The following is an 18,771-nucleotide window of genomic DNA, read 5'->3' on the forward strand; positions in this document are numbered from 1 at the left end:
TTGTAAGGATAACTCTTTAATTATAATCTAGTGTATAAGAATAAAAGTTTGAGCTAGCTATGAAAAATTTACTTAAGTCTATTTTAGATCTTATTTCAATTTAACTCTTATATGTGTTGTGTAATGATATTGTCATGTTAGTTTTGGTTAGATTTGTCCACATGGTCAAATCTCTTATCTCTTATAACCTATTTTACTACACCACTAGTGTATGTCTATGCATGTACCTTAGGATAAGAAAGCCAACAATTTATTGCACACCCAAAAAAAGATTCATTGCACCTCTCAAAGGAGTTTTACCTCAGTGGCAAATATTGCAACAAAGATTTCACCTCCAATGTATCTTTTGAGATGTGTATATGGAATATTAAGATAAAATCCTTGTTACAATTCATGAGTTTAAGGCTAATAAACACCTTCTTTGTACATGCCATTTTGAAGGCCTTTTTAGAAACTGAGTATGTTTAATATTATAATGATAAGATAATTTTTGCAACTACTTATAAGAGTCTATTGTTAGTAGCTCAAGTATACTTACAGTTAGCGATAAAAAGTAGGTATGGAAAAATTATTTTATTAGAATAGATTTTACTTCAAAGAAATCATCATATAAAATTTTTTCACCTCATGATATTACTCTTGGTTAGATTTGTTCACATGGTCAAATGTCTCTTTTCTTAAGATATCATTGATTAAGTAGTACCTATGTATATATTTGTCAATGTGAAGTTAAATTGCTTTAGTGTTCTATGTCAGTTTATAGATCAAACATTAAGTAGAATGATGAGAAAGTAAAAGATAAGAAATGCAACACCCGTGTAATACTTTATCTCAATGGTCTTCTTTTACAACGATGCTTTGCTAAGTTTAAAAAGTTTCAAAGCTTTCAAATGGGAAAGCAATGGCTTGTTCCTTGACCAGGATGTATTGAGTTTCTTGAAGCCTTATTTGCAAGATTCTAAGTGCGAGTTGGTCAACATATTTACATAATAATGTCATGGAAATTATTAAGTTCTTGGAGATCCATGCAAAAAGGAAGTATCCTTTCTTCATGATTTGGAGCCAAGAACAATGTCATAGATATTGACTCAAAATCATATATAGGCCAGATAAGATGGGAGTAGAAGTATGGGACCAATATGGAGATGTTTGTCAGCATACCAAGACTATTCTCATAGATGATAGTCCTTACAAAATATGTCCAAATCCTATTGAGAATTGCATTTACCCAAAAACGTTTGATATTGATCGTGGAGACTCTATCTTGATCAAATAACTTCTACTATACTTGAATCACTTAAGCAAATACCATGATGTGTGTGAAGTCATCAAGTTTGATCGATATGGACAGGATCCAATTCAATATGGACATGAATTGTATGCTCAATTCAAGATTGTCATTGATGAATGGACTAGAGTAGAGATTGATGGTATTTAATCTTCATCATCAACACCGCATGAGACCATGATTGATAAATATGGTATATATGTTAAACCTTCAATTACTTCTTGCTTCAAGAGACCATCTATTATACAAACATCCTCGACAAAAGCATCATGCCATCCATCTCTTGTAATGCAACTTGATCATGAGTTAGGATATCACAAACATTTCATAAATGGCAGTGTAACTAAACGTTTTATATAAAATTTACAAAAGTTGTATTTTCCCAATATACATGATATAACAAGGCGGCGACTCTATATTGACTAATTTTTACTCTCATAATAAATATATCCCTTACATTAAGGACTTTTGCATGGCTACGAAATATATGTTTGTTAGAAAATTCAAGTGTTTTATGTAGTTACCTTGGTGTTTTTAAATACCACCAATATCAATGAGAGAATATACTTAAAATTTTTAATTCTTTCAATAAAATTAGTGAATTATGTTGAAATTTCTTATAAAGTGGTTTAATTCCTATTTTGTACTTTATGACTATCTATTTTATAAACATACTCAACAAATACATCACATAGTCTGCCACTTACATTGAGCAACTCACAATTATCCAAGTTGAGGCAGACTCCTTTAGTCTCTACTTTAAAAGATATGGAAGCAATACAACTTGCTCATGAGTTAGGATATCACAAACATTTCATAAATGGTAGCGTAGCTAAATGTTTTACACAAAATCTACAAAAGTTGTATTTTTCCAATATACATGATGCAACAAGGCACTGACTCTATATGGACTAATTTTGACTTTCATTATAAATATATCCCTTACATTAAGGACTTTTGCATGGCTACCTTGGTGTTTTTAAACACCACCAATATCAATGAGAGAATCTACTTAAACTTTTTAATTATTTCAATAACATTAGTTAATTGTGTTGAAATTTCTTATAAAGTGGTTTAAGTCCTATTTTGTACTTTATGACTGTCTATTATACAAACATACTCAACAAATGCCTCACATCGTCTATCACTTACATTGAACAACTCACAATTATCCAAGTTGAAGCAGAATCCTTTCGTCTCTACTTTAAAAGATATGGAAACAATGTAACTTGCTCATGAGTTAGGATATCACAAACGTTTCATAAATGGTAGCACAGCTAAATGTTTTACACAAAATCTACAAAAGTTGTATTTTTCCAATATACATGATGCAATAAGGTACTTACTCTATATGAACTAATTTTGACTTCCATTATAAATATATCCCTTACATTAAGGGCTTTTACATGGCTATGAGATATATGCTTGTTAGAAATTTAAAGTGTTTTATGTAGTTACCTTGGTGTTTTTAAACACCACCAATATCAATAAGAGAATCTACTTAAAGTTTTTAATTATTTCAATAACATTAGTTAATTGTGTTGAAATTTCTTATAAATTGATTTAAGTCCTATTTTGTACTTTATGACTGTCTATTATACAAACATACTCAACAAATGCCTCACATCGTCTGTCACTTACATTGAACAACTCACAATTATCCAAGTTGAAGCAGACTCCTTTAGTCTCTACTTTGAAAGATATGGAAGTAATGCAACTTGCTCATGAGTTAGAATATCACAAACATTTCATAAATGGTAGTGGAATTAAATGTTTTATACAAAATCTACAAAAGTTATACTTTTTCAATATACATGATGCAATAGGCAGTTACTCTATATGAATTAATTTTGACTTCCATAATAAATATATCCCTTACATTAAGGGCTTTTGCATGGCTATAAAATATATTCTTGTTAGAAATTTAAAGTGTTTTATGTAGTTACCTTGGTGTTTTTAAATGCCACCAATATCAATGAGAGAATCTACTTAAATTTTTTAATTCTTTCAATAACATTAGTTAATTTTATTGAAATTTCTTATAAAGTGGTTTAAGTCCTATTTTGTACTTTATGACCGTCTATACAAACATACTCAACAAATACCCCACATAATCTGTTACTTACATTGAACAACTCATAATTATCCAAGTTGAAGCAGACTCCTTTAGTCTCTACTTTGAAAGATATGGAAGTAATGCAACTTGCTCATGATTTAGGATATCACAAACATTTCATAAATGATAGTGGAGTTAAATGTTTTATGCAAAATCTACAGAAGTTGCATTTTTTCAATATACATGATGCAACTGTTACAACTATATATATCATCTCTCACTTGACTTGGGTCTCACCTATATATACTAACTCTACATCAATATGAATCATTCTTTGGGAGCATGTCTTGTGTATCTCTCTCGTACTCTCTCTCTCTCTCTACATGGTATCAGAGCTATGGATGCATAGCAACAACAAGGAAGATAAGTTGTTTCATTGTTTATACTTGATTGAATTCTTTGCACAAGTGATTATTTGATACATGAACTTGTTCAAATTAGAATTATTAGTTAATTTTGTCTTTAAAAACAAAACCAAGTCTAGTTGCGTAGCTCTCGTCGTGCTCTCGAATCCTGTCAACAACACTTGTCAATCGAAGTTCTGGATCAAAAGTTATGATAGTTCAGGATTCAAGATAGCAATTCTTCTCGAATCTGTGATTCTTTATTTAAAACTGTAATTCTAATTACAGTTCATTAATCTCCAATTACAGTTTGCATCTTTGTTAATGATGTTGATTATGGAAAGCAAACATCTTTCTATTTTTAGCGATGTTTTATTATCATTCACGTTCTTTGCTCGACTGAAATAGCACTTTTCTTATATGCGTCATCTTGTCTTGCACGTTATGCCTCTCTATTTTGGGCTTTCTTTTTAGTCACTCAATAATTTTCGTCGTTCTTACATGCCTCTCCCTATTTGGATTGTCATGCGTCTCAACTACGCTCGTCTTGATCATGGTTTGCAGATTCTACGATCTCATCTTGTTTATTTTCTCTCAACATACAGGCATGGCCAATTGCGTAATTGTTAACGAATATCCATCTGGCCAACATTCGGTTCCTTTCTTCCAAGGACAAGGCTTTCCTGGGTGGAAAGAAAAGATGATGCTAATTCTTGAAGGTGACGAATTATTTAATATTGTTTTGGGCGACCTGTCTTGCCCAGTTCAACCTATTGATGTGATGAATAACAATTCTGTGATTACTTATGGTCCATTATTTGAACAATGGAAAATTGATCATATTGATTGGATTCTTCGTGACAAAGCGGCTTGTCGTTGTATATTGTCTGCACTTCCTGACTCACTTATGTTGGATGTCTTTCATTTGGAAACCTCTCATGCTGTTTGGGAGTATCTTATCTCAACGTTTGAGAAGAAATCAGTCACCGAAATTTTATATCTCCAAACTTGTTTGAAGAATCTTCAATATAAGGTTGGTACTTCTATGCACTCTCATATCGAGGCTTTTAAAGACATTATCAATCAGCTTGGTGTTGCCGGCACTCTTGTTGCTAAAAATCAGATTGTTACTCAACTTCTTCATACCATCAAATATCCTTTATATGACGATATTATCACTATTTTGTCTAACAAGGATGATATCCACTTTGACAAAGCATGTATATCTCTTATTGAATATTCTCAACGTCATGAGCATCATTTGGAAAAATCTGATGTTGTTTTGGTCACTCGCGAACAAAGGGATTTTGATGTTTCTTTTGTTGCTTGCAAGCGTCCTGCTTCACGTTTTCAACAGGGTGGATGCCCTAATCAAGGCACGTCAATATGATGAGGAGCATGGGGTTACTACAAAGCAACATCGCTCGTCCAAAATTTTTCCTCCTTGTGATTATTGTGCACATACAGATCATCCATCTCGTCGTTGTTATAAACGCAGGTATGATGAAGAACGTTCTCGAGCTTATATTGTTCAAAAAACTACAATTGATGATGATCATACTCATCAGGAGCTCTTTTTTGTCCATCATGATATCTCTCCAGAAAAGGTACTTCATGTTCATGATGGTTCTCTATTCATTGTTAATTCATGTGCCACTGGAAACATGACATACCAATCACAGTGGCTTCAGAATTATCATTCTCTTCCTATCAAGAAGTTTGTTTACCTTGCGGATGATACGACTTGTCAAGTCAAAGGAGTGGGTGATTTATATCTGGGGACTGTTTAATCCACTAGAATATTAAGAGGAGTTCTTCATGTTCCAGATTTGCAAAGAAATCTTCTTTTTGTTGCTTGTCTAGTTGATCTTGGTTTTTTTGTTGGTTTTGATCATAATCAATGTCATATAGAGAAAGACGGGCATACTATAGCAGTGGCTCCTCGACATGGTAATCTATTTGAGCAATCATTGAACGATACAGTGCAAATGTTGTTACTGCCCCTGGAGATGCAGATTGCAAATTATGGCATCAACGATTTGCACACTCCAATTTTGTGCACTCCGATTTTGCCAAAATTCTTGATCTTCATCGTCATGGTCTTGTGCAAGGTATGGATCTTAAATCTCATCCACATATGGGAATATGTGAGTACTGTGCACTTGGAAAACACCATCGTTCGCCTTTCCACACTTCTACTTCATCACATTCCTATGGTCTCTTGGATTTGGTTCATACCGATATTTGCGGTCCTTTTCCTTCCTCAAAGTCTCAATATCGATATTTTATAACTTTCATTGATGATTTCTCACGGTACACACATGTCTATCTTCTTCGACATAAGTTTGAGGCTTTATCTATATTTAAACAATACAAGATAAGTGTGGAGCTTCAAACTGGATTCTCTATAAAGATGCTTCGTAGTGACAATGGCGGTGAAAATGTATCCAATCTATTTGATGACTTCTGTAAGGATCAAGGTATTCATCATGAGTTTACAGTTCCTTATTCTCCTCAGCAAAATGGTGTTACTGAGCACAAAAATTGCACTATTCTTAATGCTATATGTTGCATGCTTATACACTCTGGTTTGTCTCGAAAGTTTTGGACTGAAGCACTTCTAACGGCTGTTTTTATTCAAAATCATCTTCCAACTACTGCACCTACTGGTAAAATTCTCATAACAATCTGGACACAGAAGACACCTTCAGTCTCTCACTTTCGCACACTTGGTTGCATTGCTTATATTCATGTGCCCAAGGACACTCGACATAAGTTGGATCCTCCAGGTTTGAAGGCTATTTTTCTTGGTTATTCAGATCATTCCAAAGGTTACAAATTTTATGATCCTTCTACTCAAAAGGTTATCATTAGTCGTGATGCTATATTTGATGAGAAGACTATGGGTGGCACATGGTCATCAGATGTTTCAGATGATACACAGTCTTTGCTTAGTGCATTTCCTTACTTGCTTTGTGATTCTACTAATTCTAATGATCATAAACCTCCTTCACCTCCAAAGAAGATTGATGAAAATTTGGAGATCTATGTCGATCTTCCTATTGAGATAGAGCATGGATTCTATTCTATTGAATATGATGTCTTTGATGATTCTATGTCTGTCCAAGAGGATCCAATATCGTATATGGAAGCTATCAATTCGTCTCAAAGGGATCAATGGCAATAAGCTATGCAAGCTGAGTACGATTCTTTAATCTCCAAAGGTACATGGATTATTACTGAACTACCCCCAAATTGTGTTCCTATCAAATGTAAATGGGTTTATAAAACCAAGACCAAAGCTGATGGCTCATTTGATAAGTTCAAAGCACGACTTGTTGCAAAAGGTTACTCACAGATTGCAGGAGTAGATTATCAAGAAACATGTTCTCCCGTTGTGCGCTCCACAACTGCTCGTATGATTTTGGCTTTTGCAACACTATTTGATCTAGAAATTCACCAAATGGATGATAAAACGGCTTTTCTCAATGGAGATCTTGAAGAAGAAATCTATATGGAGCAACCTGAAGGTTTTATAATTGCAAGAAAGGGGCATTTTATATGCCACCTTCATCATGCATTATATGGATTGAAGCAAGCCTCTCGTGCTTGGTATATTAAGATTGATCAATTCCTCACATCTAAAGGTTTTGTTGCATGTTTTACTGACCCAAATCTTTACATAAAAAGGGAGGACAAATATTTTATTATTCTTGCTCTATATGTTGATGATACTATTCTTGTGTCAAATAATATTGCTTTCTTGGATGCTATGAAGAAGCTTTTATCGATTGCATTTGAAAAGGGGGATCTTGGTGAGATACATTCTTGTCTGGGTATTCAAGTTCAATGACACCGACAACAAGGCATTCTTCTTCTTCACCAAACAAAGTTTATTAATGATATTGTTAAGAAGTTTGGGTTGACAAATGCACACTCTACTAACACTCCCATTCTTTCAAGCTCTACCAAGGGTACATCTACAACACGCAATGAAGAATCAGCCATTCATCAACCTTTTGCTAATCTTATTGGTTGTATTCAATTTATTGGTTTAAACACAAGACCATATATTTTATTTGCAGCTAGCTTTTTGGGACAGTATGTTTCTTCCCCTTCCACTATTCATTGGAGTGCTACAAAACGTATTCTTAAGTACCTCAAGGGCACTAAGGAATTTGGTCTTATTTATCGTCGTCGAGAGGATTCTTCTTTATCTTCTTCAACTTCTCTTGACCTTATTGGATATACAGATGCTGATTGGGCAAGTTCACACTTATCCATGCGATCTACAAGTGGCAATTGTTTCTTTGTAAATGGATGTTTGGTTTCTTGGTCCAGCAAGAAACAACAAAGTGTTGCAGTTTCTACAACTGAGGCCGGATATGTTGCTGCATCATTAATAGCTCACAAGCTAGTTTGGCTTTGACAACTACTTGCAGATTTGGGACATCCTTCATCGTCTAGTACACCTCTTCGATCTGATAACCAAAGTGCTATTAGTCTTACCAAAGACTATATACAACATAGTAAATCAAAGCATATTTCTATTCATTATCATTATGTTCAATATGAAGTCAAGAAAGGTTTCATTATGGTGGAGCATTGTCCCTGTGATCAAATGGTTGCAGACATCTTCACAAAAGCTCTTAGTGAAGCTCACTTTAGTTCATTAAGACATGCACTTGGTATTGTTCCAAGTTCTTGTCTCACTGATTGAGGCATGTATCATTGTATTCAAGAAAACTTTATAGTAAATCATTTTTTGTATGGTAGGTATGTGTAGGGGCTCAGGTTTTTCCCTTGTTCTCCCCAAGGGTTTTTTCACTCGCAGCTAGAGACCTTTGTTTGAGTGGGGATGTTACAACTATATATATCATCTCTCACTTGACTTTGGTCTCACCTATATATACTAACTCTACATCAATATGAATCATTCTTTGGGAGCATGTCTTATGTATCTCTCTCGTACTCTCTCTCTCTCTCTCTCTACAGCAACAAGGCATTTACTCTATATGGATTAATTTTGACTTCCATAATAAATATATCCCTTACGTTAAGGACTTTTGCATGGCTATAAAATATATGCTTGTTAGAAATTTAAAGTGTTTTATGTAGTTACCTTGGTGTTTTTAAACACCACCAATATCAATGAGAGAATCTACTTGATTTTTTTTATTCTTTCAATAACATTAGTTTATTGTGTTGAAATTTCTTATAAAGTGGTTTATGTCCAATTTTGTACTTTATATCTTAGCTAAAAAATAAGTCTTAATTAATAATACAATTTATGTATTATTCTTTGGAAAAAAAACCATTGAAATCTTTGATCTTAGAAAAATCATAAACTTCTAGTTGGGTATATAAATCTTCATTTTATGAAATGAAAGTTCATTAGCTAGTCAAAGTGTAAAGCTAGTTGATTTTGGCCAAAGCCAATATCTATCTTGTCCATATATTGTCAAGATAGATAGAAATTTTGAACAAAAGACATTTATATATCATGCATATACATACAAAAAATGCAACTGGGGTGAGCAATTATTCAAAATAATTATGTCTATTGGCTTACACAAAAAAAGGAACCATCACATCATAGGTTATCCAAACTTATTACTATATGGTATTAGACCAATTTACTAAACCACACCTAGTTAGTGGTGACTCTTTTAAGATCCTAGTTCATGAAACTTATACATGTCACTTTAAATGATGTTATATCTAAAAGAAAAAGCTCATATTATAACATCTTCAAATCCATACATTATAAATTTTGGCCATGATGTGTGATCTCATATTTGTAACATACAAAGTACCCTTTAAAGATAAACATATACATAGTGCTCTCTCTCATTCACAAAAGTAAGACATTCATTAAAAGTGGGACTTGGAAAATTCCCAAAATCTCTAATATGGTGTTCTTGGGACTAATTGGTGGGGTGAGTTAGTAGGGACATCAAAGGAATTGTGCCTAGGATATTTAGAGCTACAAGCATACCTCTTACAACCACTATGTTTGGGTTAGTAGAAGGTTTATGTACATCACTCTGCTTCACATCATTTGATGAAGATTCAGACATTGCGGTAACTGAAGTAGGGGTAAGATTTGGCATTGTGTCGTTGAGCCTTGGAATAAACCATTCATAGAAATTAGGATTGTATTCTAATGAAGCACAGTCATCAAGAAGTTGTGGGTCATGGGTAAGAGAAAAGATATATCTAGTGAAATCAATCATCGTGTCTCGTTGTCCTAATCGACTTGCAATGTGTAGCTCCTCCTTTGAAAAACGTTTGTCACACAATAGATCAATTTTACCCAATTTAGAAATGTTGACACAAAGGACAAGTGCAAGCACTCGGAGAGATGTGGGAAGAACATATGTAGGATCATGCTTAGCAATAGTCATTAGGCAACTACCATATCGTGCAACTAACCCTCAACTAGAATACCATTTTGGTTCAAACTCACTTTGTCTTTCTGCTTTATTAGCCAATGCTCCAACATCTTCCCACCAACTTGTTGTGTGCTTCCCGGTGTAGAACACATGAATTAAGTGAGGCTTCCTACTCCACCTTGGTTGTTTTTTTTATAACTTCTCTCATTGTGGACTCACATTAAATCTCGTATGCCTGGTGATGTGGCACCCAATGACAATGCAAAGCCCTCCCTTTGGACCAAAATGGTACGATGTTGTTGTTGCTGCCAAGAGTTGAACTCGCTTCTTCTAGCTTGTAGTCAAGCACCTTACAATCTCACTTGTGCGCACGCACTTGAAATAGAATGGATTTCCTAAATTTATATATTAAAAAAATGAATATGATCACTAAAAAGTAATGGGTCACCAACAAGTGGCCTATCTACAGGTGATATCTATAGGCGATAGCCCATAGCAGGCCAATATATAATGTGAGCCCCCATTGTGCTAGGTAAATCCAACAAATTTTTGATTGCTCTAACCATGTCAAAGGATTTTCTAAGAGTTGCTGATGCTCAATAGTCTAAATTCTAAGGTTGGTGTGAACAAATGCATGAGTAAGTGAGTCAAGAGTGTTTCATCTAGTTTCTTAGAACGCGTTGCTTTTGATTGATCTCTATGTTGCCCCCTCGTTTCTAACATCTCCATGATTGATCATTTATCTGGTTTTAAGTGTATTGGAGCTTTTTGTTGAGAAGAACATGAGTTGTGAATCAATGGGTTCTTATGCTCTTTGCACTAGATTCTATATCCTTGTGTAAAACTGAAGTACTAGAGGCTTGTTCTTCAATTGAAGTGATAGTCTTAGCCACAACCAAGGGCTTAATTGTATGGGTTCCATCTTAGAATTGGAAGTAGTAACTCTCGATTCAGTGCAGTGGTCAATCATGATAGCCAAAGATGATTGTACACTTGGATCCTTGGACTGAGTGGAAGTATTCATGGTCTTGGTAGTTCTAGATTTGTTTGTGACAACACTCCTAGAGAGGGAGGACATCGCTCTTTTGATATTTCATAGATGTCCCTTATGGATCCTTTTCCTTAAATTGAGTAGCTACACTAGGCTATTGTTGGCAAATTTTTTGTTTTGCTTTGGGTGACAAAGGTTCATGGTTTTGAGGAGACTTTGGTTGTTTTGAAGAACTAGCAACAACTTGGGGTTGTTGCTTATCAACATTTGATGGCTTTATCTCATCTATCCTTGAACTTTTTGTTTCAACTTGATTGGAATCTATAACCAACATCCGAATGGTATGTATTAGTGATCTTGAAGTCTATACTTTTTGGAGCCTATTGAGACTTGAAAGGAGGGATTGGTGGCTTTTTTTGGAGTTGAGCATAATGAGAGCGAATGCAGTGTGACCTATCCTAGAATGCACTTGTTTTCTGGGGGTTTGAATGGGCCACATTAATAAGTGGTTGCCATGATCAATTGGCTGACAATACTTGACATTAGCTAGAACCACCTAAAGCTCATCAATAGTAGGATCTACAATAGTTGTGAGTGCTCAGTAGAAGGTTATTAGCAACATACAAAAATCATCGTGGAGAAGGGAATTCATGCTTGACTTGATCAAAGAATTTTAGCAAATCATTGCTTGCGCTTGATATGTCTAGCACTAGGTAGAAAGTTGGCGATTAGTGTGGCATCATTTATGATTGCTTTTGGTAGTGGTATGAGAATCTGAAGACCAGTTTAGAGATGTACTTACAAGATTAAATTTGTCTTGAAATTCTTAATAGGTACACTTCACTCCTTGAAGCTTATCCAAGCTTGGTTGTAACTTGCTGCATGGATGCAAGGTAGTTTGTGGGATGTAATGAGCATTGAATGCTTAGTCGTAAATTAATTTCTAGCTAGGTATGTCAGGATTTGGTTGTTAATAGCCTATGGGAAGCTTATTTAACATTGCCACTTGAAGACAGTACAAGCATTGATGCTTCCTTAGTTATGTATTGACTCCTAGATGCATTAGCACATGGCTATTATGGTTTGAAGGGGTTCTTGGGTTTAGAATACTTTGGGTTGTGTAGAGTCTATGCTACTGGTCATTTCAAATTGTTGTATGTCATTGAAGTTGAGGCACATCTACACGTCTACTATGCAAGTAATGAGATTTACATGCAATATTATTACCCCTGGATGTTATGTCATATGTTTGGAGATATTTGAAATGTTTGTAAGGTGAAATACCCTAGTTAATGCATATATTTTATTATTGTAATCTCTTGGATTGAAATTTTCATGTTGAGCAATGGCAACTTATACTACTTGATTGGAAGTTTTTAGGATTCTCATTAGTGAATTGATGTTTGCAACATGGTTAGATGAGCTAGACTGAACTGTTTGCAAGGTACAATAGATGTACTTGTGGTACTTGGATATTATACAAGGATCACTAAGAGATTAACTTTGTTTGTGGGGATTCAAGCACTAACTATTTAGATACTGTAGCACAAACATAAAGTTGTAACCATGGCAAATGCAAATAGATCTAGCAATATTACATAGATAATAGACAATAAAAACTATGCAATATGGAAATTCTGCATGGAAAATTACCTGATTAGCTAAGGGTATTGGGACCTTGTTATAGGTATTGGAGTGGAACCAAAGCTTCCAAAAAAGAGTACAATTATGAACAATTGAGAGAACATCATACTTGGTTGGTAAGAGCTCATAGAGTCTTGCATTGGCTCTCACTATGTATTTCAAATGCCATGGTAATGTAAATTATGAACTATAAGATACATGGACTATCTTCATGAGATATTATGGTACTACTACTAGTGCAAGAAGAATATAACTGAAATAGAAGTTCAATACTATGGAAAGAATGTCAAGAATCATGTGATGGGGGGATGTGCTTGAGCTGCTGCGCCAAACACACACTGTATACACAAGAGGAAGCTCACTCAAGAACACAAGAAGAGAGATGGAGGCCAAAACGTTTTCTTGCTGGTTTTTTCTTCTTCTACCACACACTATACAATGTACACCAAGTATATATAAGATACAACATAAAGGAAAGTGGCCTTCTAAGTCAAACAGTGCATAACCAACTACACTAATCGATTAGCACTATATCTTTGCCAGTTGAAGGTAGATGCAACAAACTAAATATAATAAGTCATAAGTCAGTGGCCATGTGAGTATCATAATGACCACCAACGTGCTAAGTGTAGACGTGCAGACTCCTCTAGCCATAAGGTCCATCATCAATGTTTGCACGTGTTGAGCTTGCCATCTCAACAATCCCCCTCAAGCTCAACTCTATCTCTACAACTCCAAGTAAGATTTGGAACTTTCGAAGCTTCTCTGCACCCAATGTCTTTGTGAAAATGCCAGCTATCTGATCCTGTGTGCTGATATATACCAACTCAATCTCTCTTGCAAGTACCTTCTCTCTCACAAAGTGGTAGTGCACCTCAATGCGTTTTGTCCTAGCATGGAACACTATATTCTTAGCTAGCTATATGCTGCTCATTTTGTCACCATGAATGACAACTGGACCATCTCCCTGCACGTCCAAATCACCTAATAACTTTTGTGGTCAAACCACCTCACATGCTGCCATAGCAGCACCTCTAGACTTAGCCTGTGTACTCGATAAAGCAATTGTAGGTTGCTTTATGTTGCTCCATGTAACTGCTGCACTAGCAAGGGAAAACATGAATCTACTTGTAGATCTTCTATCTGACATGCTACCATCCCAATCTGCATTTGTGTATCCAAAGACCTGTACGTCCTTACCTGCCTCATAAAAAAGTCCATAATGTAAGGTAGACTTCACATACCTCAATATACGTCTAATTGCATCCAAATGAGGCTTTCTAGGAATTTTCATAAACTGACTGACAAGGCCAACAACATAGCTAAAGTCTAGCCTTGTGATAGTCATGTAAATCAAACTCCCTACTATCCTCCTAAACGTAGTAGGGTCTTCTATCTCATTCCCAATGTCAGCACTCAACTTCACATTTTGCTGCAATGGTACTGAAAGAGGCTTACATGCTGTCATACCATACTTGGATAACATATCTAAGCCATACTTCCATTGGGATAGACATATATCCTCATCACATCTGATCACCTCAATACCAAGAAAATCACTCAAATCCTTCATCTCAAACTCCTTCTTCAAGAAGTCCTTAACTTCAGCAATCCCATTGTTACTGTCACCTATAATAATCAAGTCATCCACATAGATGACTATGATGACCAAACCTGCATCTCCCTTTCTCACATAAAGTGAGTGATCAGCATCAAAAATACAAAATCCAATATTGACAAGATACTCCCGAATCTTGTCAGACCATGCTCTAGGTGCTTGCTTCAACCCATAGAGTGCCTTCTTTAACCTACACACATATGTGGGATACTCTAAATCCTCATAACCTGTTGGCTGCTCCATATACACTTCTTCTTGCAATTCACCATACAAGAAGGCATTCTTAACATTCATTTGTTGCAATCTCCAACCTTTGGCTGCTGCCAAGGCAATCACACATCTAACAGTTGCCATCCTAGCAACTAGACTGAATGTCTCTTCATAATCTATGCCATATGCTTGAGCATAGCCTTTTGCAACCAACCTAGCTTTATACTTGCTAACTGAACCATTTGCATTATGATTGATTTTGTAAACCCACTTATTGCCAATAGCTTTCTTACCCTTAGGTAAGGGTACCAAATCCCAAGCCTTATTGGCTTCTAATGTAGCCATCTCCTCATTGCATCCCAATGAGAATGACCAACAACATCCTCAAAACAAGTGGGCTCCACATCCTCAACTAGTATCTAACCCTGCTAGATTTGTGTATCACCGGATCACTCAATGGAGCCCTTACATTACTATAAGCTCTCTGTACACCTGGTGTCCTGATTGAAGGAATGCCAAGCTCATCATCCAAACTCTCCGAACCACTAGAATCTCCATCAAATCCCAAATGATTGGCAGATGCATCATTACCATCCAGCACTTTCTTCTTTCCTTTTTCCTTCCCTGCAACACTTATACATTCACTTGAAGATGTGGGACTACTCCTTGGTCTCCCATTCCAAGGGCTCACAGTAGGTATAGTACCAGATGATGTTTCTGGTCCACTAAGACTCTGTAATTCTTGTTTTTCTTTTTGCACATAGCTATCCTGATCATTATTATCATCTAATACATCACTAGAAGGTGCATACCAGCTGCCCATCTCATCAAAGATAACATCCCTGCTCACTCTAAACTCACCTATGACAGGGTTATAAGAGAGATACCCTTTTTGCTCTAAAGAGTATCCAATAAAAATACAATTTTCAGCCTTTGGATCAAGCTTCTTCCGTAGCTCATCTGGCACATGAACATATGCAAGACATCCAAATGCCTTCAAGTGCGATACATTGGGCTTCTTGCTAGTAAAACACTCTTCAAGAGTCATCCCATGAACTGCAGCTGTAGGGGAGCTACGAAGCTCTACCCCGAGACCTACGGACCGCTTATTGATCAAGTATTTCAAGCCGAGCGGCCATGGTTACCTCTCACATAGCCGACACGCAATGCCTACCTTGAGGGTGTAGTGAGCTTACCTTGATGCTCGATCCAGTTCCCTCCTCTCTCTTGCACTCTGGTAGCTCTGTGATCCTTGTGGCAAGCTCAAGAAACCTCAAGCCCCCTCTGCGAAGCTCCATACTCCATAGCCGCACGAGAAAAGAGAAGAGAAGAAGAGAAGGGAAGATGAAGAGAGAAGATGGGGAGCTTCTTCTCCACAATCTGTAATATTTCCGCACACTCCGTACCGTAAATATTAACTGTCCGCACGCGGTGTAAACCTTGTGCAAAGGTATTCCCTACTTCGCAAGTTATTAGTAACTTAAACCATACCATTCATGAGGTCTCCACGTCGATAATTAAAAGCCGGGGTTGAAGACCGTATAACCGCAAGGGAACGACCGCTTGGGAAGGGCAATAGGATAAATTAAGGCAAATTCTTTTACTATTATCCCTTCCCCCAGCCGATGCATGGCTGGAGGAGAGGGAGTGTGGAGGGGGGGATGGCCAAGTGAGGGACTGCATGAGGGAAGTTCTCCACGTGTGTGGAGACCCTCTTCCCCACCCCCATGCCTATATAAACACCCCCCTAGCAAGGGGGTGTGCTAGAGAGGAGCTGTGGGAGGGAGAGCTAGAGGAGGAAGAAGTCGCCGTGCCGGACGTGAAGGAAGGACGGGCCGTGGAGAGGAGAGTGCTGGACGTGCTGGACGAGGAGCTGAGGAGGTTGCCGTCGACGTGAAGCGACACGCTGCCGCCCAGACTGCCGTTGCTGCCGCCTAGACTGCCGGTCCGCCAGCCACCGCCACGAGCCGCCATCGCTGCCGCCCTGACCACGGCCATCTCAGGCTGTCCGCCATGTGGATCACGACCCCCACGTGCTTCTGTGGAAGCTCAGAAGCTTCTAGGAGGGGGGGCCTCCTTAAGGCCCCTTCCCACCCCATTTCCAAGAAGATCTCTTCATACCCTTCCCGGGACTTTGAAGAGGGGACGGTGCAGCCATAAAGACCCCCGCAAGTCCCATCGAACAGGCTTTCGCAAGAAGATTTTAAATCCGCAAGCCGTCCGAGATTAAATTCCGTGCCGATTCGAGTTTCTTGAAAGACTCCTAAAGCCTTTGCCGCAAGCACCATCCCGAAAAGGAAATCTCCCGCATACAAGGATAAAGCAGAGGTCGGAAGGCCGCATTCCGAGGGCCGTCACTCCGTAGACCACAAAGGCAAATCGGAAGTCGAATTTACGACTACGATGGCCCCAAAAAGATCACAAGGAGCAACCGCGGAAGGCTCATCTCCGAATGTACAAGTGGACATCTCCCCGAGCCCACAAGTCCAGGTTCTTTCGAGTTATTCTCACATGATTAGACGCGCTTAGCTCATAGAGGAAATTGCATTTTTACGTTTAATTTTAATGCATATGGAAATTGGTAAGAAATACATGTGATAAAGCATCTCTTGAACATTAGGCAAGATTGAAAAATATCATGAATTTGAACGAGTTATCCACCTTAGAAGGCTAGTGGCATGTAGTTTTGTGGTGCATTATCAAAGTAATGAGTCTAAAATTAGGCAAAGAAATGGAATTTATAAATGCATTCTCTTTCGTCATAGACATGGTAGGAATAAGTGTGTGCTGCACATTAGGCAACATACTTTTCGCAATGATTTCATAGGAAAAGGTTAGCACCATAAGGTATTATCCGGAATGAAATAATAGAATACTAGAATGAACGTATGGTCTTGCAAATAGCATGTAAGATGGAATAAGTTAACACTAGCTTTGTATAAGTTTCATTAACTGCTTCGTAGCTAGGAGAATGTTGCATATTTCATAGTCATCATGCGATAACGTCATTCATTAGAAACCACATTTAGGAAAGATTGCATGGTTCGTCAAAGCATAGGATTCGAAAGTATAGACTACAAAGTAGTTGGCATGATTAATTGGTAAATCCTAGCAGGACCTAGGAAAGTTAGCGTACTGATTGGCAAGCATTTTACCTTACCAAGGAAAGATAAAGTTATCATGAACCATGTGATACGTAGAGGCAATCAATCGCATGTTTACGCGTATTGGTGGAATTGTATCTATTGCTCTCCGTTAGAATTAGTTTATTACCTTTAGAAGGATCATCCTCGTCGCAAGACAGGTATAAGTGAAGTGACTAAGTAACCTAAAACACAAGGGACTCATAGGGGTATGGCTCCGTCGGTATGATAGGTATTCCAAGTGCTAACTAGGATTTAGTGCAATAATAATTCGACCTAGCTTTAGACAAAAACCGTGAATCTAAAGATCCTACACACGTTCACAAAATGTCGAAGCAATTGGATGTTCATGTATGAAATGATCTAAGGTTTTATCCTAAGGATCATGATGAAACTCCGACGGAGTTGCATATTTCTAGAACCATGGGTCAACCTAATTAGGAATGATTTGGAGGATACCCTAAAACCCTGTTACTCGGCTGGGGTAAATTCCGTGAACGGAAAACACTAAGCAATGGAATGATCCCGTGGAATTAGATGCAATACATGTGCAAAAAGCTGCAACATTGTATAGACTTGAGATTTGTCCACAAGAGAGTTTTGTCATCTCTCGAAATGAGGTTGGCAAGTTAATTTACAAGAGGATGAGTAATCATCCTGTTACTCACTTTCCTTGGGGAATAATTGCCAAGGAAAAGGAAAGTTAGGTATTTGCGAATGATCCGACAATAAACTAAAGCGACATGGTCGCTGGATCCGGCCACAAGAGAACCTTAAGCATTGGTAGGGTATGACCCTAACCCAAGAATGATAGGAATCTTGCCAAGTTGCAATTGATTCCGGATCGAATGCGGGTTGCATTCGGAGGAAAGGAGTCACTCCTTAACGATTTGCCAGCCAAACGACCATTGGAATTTGATTGTGCTTGTAACAGTTTAGAAAAGCACTATTTGCATTGTTTGCTCAATGAACTAAAAGAGGAAAACATATCTAAATACTTCAGGTTGAAGCCTGAAGGGAGA

Source organism: Lygodium microphyllum, chromosome 25 (genome assembly GCF_053477565.2).
Source record: "Lygodium microphyllum isolate KBCC chromosome 25, Lygodium_microphyllum_v1.1.10, whole genome shotgun sequence".
Classification (NCBI taxonomy): domain Eukaryota; kingdom Viridiplantae; phylum Streptophyta; class Polypodiopsida; order Schizaeales; family Lygodiaceae; genus Lygodium; species Lygodium microphyllum.